This window comes from Bison bison, unplaced genomic scaffold, assembly GCF_000754665.1.
Source record: "Bison bison bison isolate TAMUID 2011002044 unplaced genomic scaffold, Bison_UMD1.0 scf7180017864139, whole genome shotgun sequence".
In the NCBI taxonomy this organism is placed as follows: Eukaryota; Metazoa; Chordata; class Mammalia; order Artiodactyla; family Bovidae; genus Bison; species Bison bison.
In genome coordinates this window covers 6,256,449-6,267,650 of record NW_011494711.1, presented here as the reverse complement: position 1 = coordinate 6,267,650, position 11,202 = coordinate 6,256,449, and the positions used below count along the sequence as shown (strand labels likewise).

The following is an 11,202-nucleotide window of genomic DNA, read 5'->3' as shown; positions in this document are numbered from 1 at the left end:
GACACAGTTTCAACCCCTGGGTTGGGTAGATCCCCTGGAGTAGGAAATGGCAACCTGGTCTAGTATTCTTGCCTGGAAAATTCTATGGACAGAGGAGCCTGGTGGGCTACAGTCCATGAGGCTGTAAAGAGTTGAACATGACTGAGAGAGAGAGAGTGTGTTTATGTATATCAATCTCAATCTCTCAGTTAATCCCTTCTGATTGGCTCTAATTTTAATTGGCATTTACTGCCCTGTTTTTCCATATTATTATCTTCTGGGGTTCTCTTCACTATCCACATCTATTAATAATGTCTTCACACTACTAGTGAGCTCCAAAAACAATCCAAAGATTAATATTAATAGTATATAGATTTTCTACTTTTTTCAAGAAGTAAAGGAAATCAGTGTGAAATATGAGGAAGTATAATTCTTCTAGACTTTCATGTCTCTACCATAGCAGGGAGCTTCCTTAGAAATAAGTGCTCTTCTTACAGAAAGAAAGAAATTTATTACAAGAGGCTAGTTAACTACCTTGGGGAGTGGATGGAAGTCCCATCTCTCTGAGTCATGGTGCGTAACTCGGTGGGAGTCAATTCCGTACAGAGTTCTAGTGACGATGATCTCACTGTTTTATACTTCACATCTATGTTTTAGTTTATGTGCCAAGTTTGCTTTCTCTGCTGAACAAAATTCTATCTAAGACAAAGTTGATCTTGCCTTTTCCTATGTTCCTTTCCTCCATAGTTAGATATACTTTGGCCAGTGGTACCTGTTAATGAATTCAAACAAAGATGGTCCCACTCCAGATTGTTACTGGCATTTGTTATCTGACATCTATGAGTATAGCTGGCAATGTGTGCACTTTAGCTGAAACCATAGTCAACAGTACCACATCCCCGGGGAGACTGGACCATTACAGCAAGCATGTGGGTCCTGCTGCTCTTCTGCCTTCCAGGTAGAGGCAAGGAGATCGGCACTGAGATACTGTGATCCCAGAGGTGACCTAGGATGAGTTTGTCTAAATATTTCTCACTGGCTTACCAAGGGAGCATCCAAGTTAAGTCTTTAGTGGTTGTAGGGCCTTGTTGTGGCCTAAGCCATTTGTCCTGCTCCAAGATGCTTCAAAACCTCATTCAAAATAGTACTCATGAGCCTATCTTCAGGGAAGGAATGGAGATGCAGACAGAGAACAGTCGTGTGGACACAGTAGGGGAAGGAGAGGGTGGGACGAATTGAGAGAGTGGCCTTGGCATGTATAGCACTACCATGTGTGAAACAGATAGCTGGTGGAGAGCTGCTGCGCAACACAGGGAGCCCAGGCTGGTGCTCTGTGATGACCTAGAGGGGTGCAACAGAAGTGGGGAGGGAGGCTTTAAGGGAGCGGACACACACACACACACACATATATATACATGATTATGACTGATTCATGTTGTTATATGGCAGAAACCAACACATCACTGTAAAGCAATTATCCTCCAAATGAAAAAAAAAGGTTTGGATCCCTGGTGAAACCCTACTAGACTCAAGTTTACCAGGAGATTTGGGTAAGAACAAGGTTGATGGACTTCATTGTTTATAAAACCAAGAGTGCTAATAAAAGAAATTGAGCTTTGAAAGCTTCAGGTCTGAGGTCTGCTCATAGTCAACATTAACCAGCTTTACTTGGAGTGCACATTGGGTGAAACGTGGTCTGGCTATAAATGTAAGCAAGTTCTGTAAGACAGGAATATGAAACATTTGTACCCCTGTATAAGGGCCGTTTCCTTATAAATGTACTTTTAAGGTCCGTCTAGTCAAGGCTCTGGTTTTTCCTGTGATCATGTATGGATGTGAGAGTTGGACTGTGAAGAAAGCTAAGAGCTGAAGAATTGATGCTTTTGAACTGTGGTGTTGGAGAAGACTCTTGAGAGTCCCTTGGACTGCAAGGAGATCCAGCCAGTCCATTCTGAAGGAGCTCAGTCCTGGGATTTCTTTGGAAGGAATGATGCTAAAGCTGAAACTCCAGTACTTTGGCCACCTCATGCGAAGAGCTGACTCATTGGAAAAGACTCTGATGCTGGGAGAGATTGGGGGCAAGAGGAGAAGGGGACGACAGAGGATGAGATGGCTGGATGGCATCACCAACTCAATGGACATGGGTTTGGGTGGACTCCAGGAGTTGGTGATGGACAGGGAGGCCTGGCGTGCTGCGAATCATGGGGTCGCAAAGAGTCGGACACGACTGAGCGACTGAACTGAACTGATAAGTACATAAATGTACTTATAAGTACAAAACCAAAACAAAATCCAGTTAATTCTTTAGGTTTGTGTTCTGGTTCTATAACATTCCTTTTAAATCACAGACCTTAACCTAGATTCTATGAAGTCCCAGGAATCTCTGAATGACTTTAGGGGATATATGAGATGCCTGAAATTGTATATACAATTTTGTGTGGGTATTTCTGAGAAGAAAGTGTCTAGCTCTTCTCAGAGTCTCAAAGATGTCGGTAACTCCCTCACTTCATAAATGAGATCATTTGAAATGACCACATTATGGTGTATATAGTTCTCAGTTTCTCATTCGGTCAATTTTCATTAATAAATATAGGATAAATGATTGCCTAAAAAAGGCAAAGAAATATTTGACATTTAGGAAGAAGCAGAGTTACAGTGTAACTCTTGTTTTGGAAAAGATCACCCTCAAAAGACAATTAACAATACAAGGCTATGAATTATGACTACCTATTAAGTGGTATGGGTGGTGGTGATTTAGTCATTAAGTCATGTCTGATTCTTGCAACCCCATGGACTGTAGCCTGCTGGGCTTCTCTGTCCATGGGATTTTCCAGTGGTATGGGTAAAACATGCTAAAATAATTTAGAGGGAGGTAGGATCATTACCTCTGGGTTGTTGCGCAGGAACTTAAGTTGAGCCTGGAGATGCAACAGCAAAGCCTGACTGTTCAGCCACTGTGCCCTGGGTGTTTTCATCTCAGGCGTTAAATAATGAAATATTTCTGTGTCATGGGTTGCAGTGTCCCCCCAAGCCCACTCCAGTGCTGCTACTGCCCTGGCCATATCTCTACCAGGAATTCCCAAAAATTCCCCTCTTCCCTCCACCTTCTAGGATCCAGTAACTGTAGGATTGATGCCTGGCCTGGAAAGATCTAGACACCATTCCAGCCTTCTGGCTAGAGCTTTTCTGGGGGTTCAGTGTCCATTCTGACCAACTATTGATATCTTACATATCACTACCTTTAAGGTATGATATGTGTTTGATAGAAGTTCATGTGTACCATTGTATGACTGAAGTAATTGAAAGGAAAAGGAAAACATCTCAGGAAGGGGAAATGGTGAAAGAAACAAAACCAGTTGGTTGATAAGACTATTCTGGAGTTGGAGGATAGCTGACTAATTTGGTTGGATATAGAGAAAAAGAATGAATGAACAATAAAGTTGAAAAGATGAGCTATAGCCAGCTTGATGAGGAAACAGTTTGGGCCTGGAAGCATGGGAAGGAGGCTGAGTCTTGCACTCTGGAGTATGGGCTGTATATATTAGATGTCACTTGCAAATGCTTAAGGTGTGGAATGACATGATGACAGCAGAACTTTTAAAAGAATAATCTGGCAGGGGTGTGTAGGCTGAAAGGGTGAAGGAATTATTAGCAAATAAATTCTAGATGTAAATTAGCCATCCTGAAAATTCCCCTCCCTTTTGGCGCTCCCTCCCACTTCCATGCCACCCATCTAGGTCATCACAGAGTTCCCTATGCTGTACAGCAGGTTCCCGCTGCTGCTGCTGCTGCTAAGTCGCTTCAGTCGTGTCCGACTCCGTGCGACCCCATAGACAGCAGCCCACCAGGCTCCCGCGTCCCTGGGATTCTCCAGGCAAGAACACTGGAGTGGATTGCCATTTCCTTCTCCAATGCATGAAAGTGAAAAGTGAAAGTGAAATCGCTCAGTCGTGTGCAACTCTTCGAGACCCCATGGACTGCAGCCTACCAGGCTCCTCCATCCATGGGATTATCCAGGCAAGAGTACTGGAGTGGGTTGCCATTTCCTTCTCCAAAGGTCCCCGCTAGCTGGCTATTTTACACAGGGTAGTGTGTATATGTCAATCCCAATCTCCCAATCCCACCCTCTGCTTCCCCACTGTGTCTGCATTCCTGTTCTCAACATCTGCATAATACAAGAGGGTGTGAAGAAAAAGAGACAATGGCTATGGCACAGAATGAAACTGGGTGGAATATTTGAAGTGAAGTCTTAAGAAACCTGGACCATCTGGTCACAGTGTCCCTAGGAGAGGGCAGATGAGGTTAGTGGCCACAGAAAGGAGCCAGTAAAGAAGAACATGGAAAACTGTATTGCTGCTTGGGGTATCATCAGGGTAGTAGGACAGTGTGTGTGTGTGTGTGTGTGTGTGTGTGTGTGTGTGTATTAGTCCCTCAGTTGTGTCTGACTTTTTGTGACTCCCATGGACTGTAGCCTGCCAGGCTCCTCTGTCCATGGGATTCTCCAGGCAAGAATACTGGAGTGGGTTGCCATTTCCTTCTCCAGGGCATCTTTTTGACCCAGGGATTAAACTGGGTTCTCCTGCATTGCAGGCAGATGTTTTTTTACCATCTGAGCCACCAGGGAACCAGTAGAATAGAGACTAGAGCTCACATACACAGAAAATACCACTCAACAATTACTTATCTATCTTATGTAAAGTTCATAAGGTAACAGGAAAAAATAATTGGGAGAAACAGTGAGAATATGAATGAATCTTGAACTTGTTATTTGACTGACTTGTTCTTACTTGTTCTATGTAATTCTAGACCAGCAAGCAAGCAAATCTTGGCTGTCCAGCGTTCCTCCCCAGCAGGGAATGCACATTTCTGGAACACCAGAAGAAGTACAATGAACAACCACTGTGGTTAAAGTCATTGCCTTGGTGACCCCGTGAGATACTAAATTATATTTAAATTTTCTAGTTATTTCTCCCATCTACAATCACTTCTCATCTCACGATTACCTCCTATTTCACAATTACCTCTGAAAATCAACTCAAAATCCAATATTAATAATATTATTTTTATATCTACTATTCAAAAAGAATTTTTATGTACATTAGCTCACCAAACACCTTATAATTGTTAGGTAGAAGTTATTATCTTAATTTTAAATATGAGGAAACTAAGAAACAAAACCTTAGAAAATTCAAGGAAACATGATCAGAACTCACATTTTTTTGAGCACCTATTTTGTGTCAGATCCATCACATATGCCCAGATTCACAGAGCTGGTAAGGGTCAGAGCAGAGACTATGCCTAGTTCTCTTGGAGATTTTAAGTTGGTGCAATTTCCACAACAAGCCAATCTACCAGTTGTTGTTCATCTACCTGAGAAAGCTTTGAGTATCGGCAACAAAATTAGAGTTCTTATTCTTCAAATGATTGAAAAACAGCTGAGGTCAAACTTCCAAAGGCAATAATGTTTCTATTCCAATTCATAAAGTCACCAAGCAGATCTAAAGGACACTTCTTTGTTTTGTTTTCATTGGAGATGAAGATGTTTTTCCTTTATAATTTCTCTGGAGGAGTTCAAGCATTTAGAGGGATGAATTACCTCTGGCTTTATGTGTCCAACATCATCAAACTGCCCCATGCAGATATTTTGTTATTAAAATGAGCTCTGTGTGTGAAGTCATTCTATCTTGTTACAGGGGACACCAGGGCAAGCTATTTAGAATAAATTGAAATGAATAACTTAATGAAAGAGAAAAGAATATTCCTTTCAGGATCCCTGGATACACTAATCCTGTTCTTTTTTTCTGGCTTCTCCTTACTTCTTCTTTCCACTTTTGCATCATTTTGATCCATTCACCCTCATGGCTTATTCCTTCCTTTCCATTTTCAGAGTAGCTGTAATGGCAGCCTAACTGCACACAAGGAGACTTTGTCCTCTGAAATAGATGGCATGAAAGACAGGAACTGCTGTTGTCCTGACTACCATGGACACCAGGAAATGCCTTGCCTTCGACCCATGAACCTAGGCCAACAGGCTGGCAGACAGGAAAAGGTCTGTGTTCCCTGACTGAGCCACACAGTCAGGAGTGCCACTGGAGGGTCCCTTCCACTCCTTCTTTGTTCTCCAGTGAACTGGTTAGTCTACAGCCTTGCTACTCAAAGTATAGTCCAAGGCCTGGCACCGTCAGCATCACCAAGCAAGGTTCAAAATGAAGAACCTTCACCCTATACCTGTGGTATCAGGATTTGCATGTTAACAAGATCCCCAGCTGATTTGGATGGGCATTAAAGTTTGAGAAACCGTGGTACACAGGGTGTTCTCTTACCCACAGATAGGTTTTCTTTTTTGTGACTTTGAGACATGATTCAACAGAAATCATATACTACACTAAGATATATCTTCGCGGAAATTATGCCCTTACGTTTAACTGGGTACACTAAGACCAAATAGAAAACAAGTTTAACTTAGAACGTTGAGCTCTTTGCCTGATATATTTTTAATGCTCTGAATAGATGGGTGAATTTCCTTGTTGCCATGACTTGACACCTCTTGTAGAGAAATATTCAAACCAGGGGAATAATCAGAAACAACTTATTCAAACACCAACCCAAATCTTGCTACTTGGCAATTTTTAGAACCTCTCATACAGCTTCTCAGGCAAAAACAAACTATAAATTCCCAAATCAAAAATCACAGATGGTCAAGAAAATTAAATTTCTTATCACATTTCTTTAGTTGTTTCCACTATGTTTATGTACGTTCTCTTAACTGCTGAGCTCCCTGAGAAGCCACAGTGATCTATTTGGATGCTTTGCCCTATTCTTTCTCATTTGAGATTTTTGGTAATAACATAATTAATTTAGAATTTAATATTTTGATTTTTCCATCATTCCAAAGCTATGTTCTTTTTAAGCGCTCTGAAAATCTCAAGGTTCTTTAAGCTTTTCCTCCCCTGGGATCTTAAGTTTAAGCCAAAGGTTGGATTTATCCTCCTATCACTTCACCCTGAGAGAATTCTGTCAGAAGCAGTATTTGGTTTGTAAGCAAAGCAGGAAAACGCCAGCAACATTCTCATATTCCCTCAAAATAATTTCTATAATATAATATTGAGGTTTATTGCTTGATACCTTAAAGGCTTGGATATTAAGGATTAGTGTTTATTTCTGAGCATCTATTTCATGAGCAAAACAATTACTTGTTCTTTTCAGCATTGTCCAAAGACAGTAGCTTTATTCTCTAAATACTTAAACAAAAACCAGAATTTTCTGACTGATAATTTATGTTTATATGGGAAGTTAGTGGCCCAGGCATGATTTAAGAAGGTAATGTCCTTTATACGTTAATTTTATTATTGTTATTTTACTTGGATTAACTTCTGTTTCTAAATGCTTGATCAATCTCACAATGTTTTATGCACTTAGTCAAACTTTCATACACTAACATGAAAACCTATTCAAAGGGGTTATAACATTGGACCCAGAGTATTTGACTCCTATTTCTGTATTTAACTACTAGTTAGAAATAAGTATTTATATTGCATGTACTAAGTATAGTCATTTTACTGTAACAGCAGGTGACACAAAAGAAATAAAAAATGGTCTTTGTCTTAAAAGTATCTTTTTAGGTAGGAAGACAAAGCAGAAGAAATATACAAGGAAAAAAATTGGAAAAAAAATTCTCGCCCATGTATAAGATAGTAACAGAAGGGAATTCCCTGGTGGGTCCAGTGGTTAGGACTCTGCAATTTCACTGCCAGGGCATGGTTTGATCCCAGGTGGGGAACTAAGAATCCCTCATGGTGAAGTGAAGACAAAAAAAAAAAAAAAAAGGTAGTAACAGCTACCTGGGCTACCAGTGTCAAGCTAAATAAGCGCTTTTCCTGGGTAATGCACTGTGCTTAGCCTTTGACATGTAGCAGTACCTCATTCACAACAGCTCCATTCTACAGAGGAGAAAAATGAGGCTGGGAAACTTCAGTAACTTGAAAGTGGTATTCAAATCAACAACTCATACCAATACCATGCTCTTTATATAGTATTGCCTGCCTGATAGTGAGTGAGTGAAGGTCACTCAGTTATGTCTGACTCTTTGCGACCCTGTGGACTACATGCAGTCCATGGAATTCTCCAGGCCAGAATATTGGAGTGGGTAACCATTCCTTTCTCCAGGGGATCTTCCCAACCCAGGGATTGAACCTAGGTCTCCTGCATTGCAGGGGGATTCTGTACCAGCTGAGCCTTCAGGGAAGCCCTGCCTGATAGTAAGGGATAGAATATTTATTTTCTTTTACTTTTTAAAAAACCTGTTGTCTACTATTTTATTTATTTATTTTTTTACAGCTTTGTTAAGATACAATTGACAAATAATATTGTGTGTGTTTAAGATGAACAAGGCATACAAAGTATTGATTTGTTACATTTGCACAGTATCAAATGATTACCATAGATAATACCTCCATCATGTCATGTAATTATCATTTTCTCTTTGTGGTGAGAGCATTTAAAATCTACCATCTTAGCAACATTCCTTTACTCTAGATATTTCAATTCAAACCTCTTGAAAACCAGAATGTTACCTAATTCCTTTGTGGGCTTCCCCAGTAGCCCAGTGGTAAAGAATCCCCATGTAATACAGAAGACTCTGGTTCAATCCCTGGGTGAGAAGATCCCTTGGAGAAGAAATGGCAACCCACTCCAATATTCTTTTTTTTTTTTTTTTTTTTTTTGCTGCTTGTTCAATAAGTTTATTACTGTCTTTATCTGAAAAAATCTTGCTAGGGAATTGTGGTTTTGTTTAACTTTCGACAGCCCGTTCCCAAGCTCTAAGGAAGCTTGCCTTCTTCTGAGCTACCCGATCTTTCTTCTGGGCAAGTGACATTTTGGGACTGTTCTTCCTCTTCTTTTTAACTTCTTTCTTAGGCTTCTTCTCACATACTGAATTCTCTCGTATTGGAGCATGAGCTTTCTTATACATCTCCATCATGTCTGGAGTTACGTTCGTTATGTACTGAGAGAATTGTTTCTTGTAAGCATCCTCATCTTCTTCAGTTAGGTAATACATGTAATCCACAACATTCTGCCCCATGATGTGCTTTCGGTGTAGCACTGAATTCTTTGCTTTCTGAGTCATAACCAGGGAACCATTTGTACTGTAAGGGATAGACAAGCCTCCATTGACAGCTCCCTTTAGGGCCTCAAAAACTTAATTCCTGGTAGTAGTTCTGGCAAGTCCTGCATCTAGGTAACAAGTGAAGGCACCAGGTTGACCATCAGTGCTTTCCACATTGTATTTATCTCCAGTCACCTTGACTTGGCCTTCATACATTTTGTCCATACCAAACCTATTAATAAGCCTGCCGGCCAGCAGCAAGCTAGTACAATATGCTGCAGCAAGATTTGTCAGCCCAACCTTCACACCATGTTTTGGGAGTGCGTGAGCATAAGCTGCACAAACTATCATATCTCCTTCTATACAGGCATAAGAAATCTGACAAATAATATCTCTGTTCGTTACAAGAATGATCATTCTGTATTTAGGTGTGTTGTACCTATTCTTATCTTGGATTACCAAATTTCTGAGCATAGTTGTCAGTTTTGCCCTCTGGCTGTCTTCTGAATTTCACTTTGTATCTCTTGAAGTATCTCTTTGTATCTCTTGTATCCTTGTTCTTGACAACTTTAACAATCCCCATCCTGCCTAACAGAACCCTGACTTGGTGGCTTGCCACAGAGCTGCAGGACCAGCCCGGTTTCGGAGGTGGAAAAGCCTGGCTCCAATATTCTTGCCTAGGAAATCCCATGGGCAGAAGAGCCTGGCAGGCTACAGTCTGTGGGATCGCAAAGAGTCAGACACGCTTAGCGACTAAACAACAATAACAATTCCTTTGTATCACTCTGTACCCTGCACAGTGCTAGGCGTGGACGGTACAAGTGTTCCAGCTTCCCCAAGCATGAACTGCAAACAGGATTACCAAAATCATGGCAACAGCAGGATAAACTTGGTGTGCTAGACCTTTTCTAAAAGAAAGAGCACAACATAAGAGGTATCAGGTGGTTTTTTTGTGGTTTGCATACCCACTAAACTCTTGGTGCCTCCCGAATTGTTTCTTTCTTTTGGGATTTTTCACCTGAACTTTGGTCTCAGTTCACTTCCTCCTGCCTTTAAATGTGTATGCAAGCTAAGTCGCTTCTGCCTCTAAGAGACAGCTCTGTCTTCACCTGTTCTGTGGAGGGAACATTCCCTGACTTCTTGAGGTAGAAGGGACTGCTTTCTCCTTTGTGTTCTTCTACTCCTAGTATCACACTTCATAGCACACGTGGGGCAGTATGTAACACTGATGTGTTTGTGTGGGGGTGGGGGTGAGGTGGTACATTTATGGGGAAGCCTGGGAGAAGTTCATTGCCATCTAGTGGGGAGACAAATCTGTAACACAATATACATCTCACATCATGGCTGTGTAGATTTACATGACATGTTAAGATATATAAGTAGGTAGGTAGGTAGATAGATAGAAGGAAGAAGTTTTCCTTGACCTTCATAGGATTCCTGGCTAGGTCTAAAAATGAAACTGACAAAGACAGATGAACAAGAGAAAAGCACACAAATTTATTTAATGTAAGTTTTACATGACATCAGATCAGATCAGTCGCTCAGTCGTGTCTGACTCTTTGCGACCCCATGTAACACAGCACGCCGGGCCTCCCTGTCCATCACCAACTCCTGGAGTTCACTGAGACTCAGGTCCATCGAGCCAGTGATGCCATCCAGCCATCTCATCCTCTGTCGTCCCCTTCTCCTCTTGCTCCCAATCCCTCCCAGCATCAGATTCTTTTCCAAAGAGTCAACTCTTTGCATGGGGTGGCCAAAGTACTTGAGTTTCAGCTTTAGCATCATTCCTTCCAAAGAAATCCCAGGGCTGATCTCCTTCAGAATGGACTGGTTGGATCTCCTTGCAGTCCAAGGGACTCTCAAGAGTCTTCTCCAACACCACAGTTCAAAAGCATCAATTCTGCGGCACTCAGCCTTCTTCACAGTCCAACTCTCACATCCATACACGACCACAGGAAAAACCATAGCCTTGACTAGACAGACCTTTGTTGGCAAAGTAATGTCTCTGCTTTTCAATATGCTATCTAGGTTGGTCATAACTTTCCTTCCAAGGAGTAAGCGTCTTTTAATTTCATGGCTGCAGTCACCATCTGTAGTGATTTTGGAGCCCAGAACAA

The 11,202-nt window shown here is 41.4% G+C and overlaps 1 pseudogene; it reads right to left on the bottom strand.

The window, feature by feature from the left end:
- Positions 1-8,770: 8,770 nt before the first annotated feature.
- Positions 8,771-9,668, bottom strand: LOC104988616 (annotated as a pseudogene).
- Positions 9,669-11,202: the final 1,534 nt, after the last annotated feature.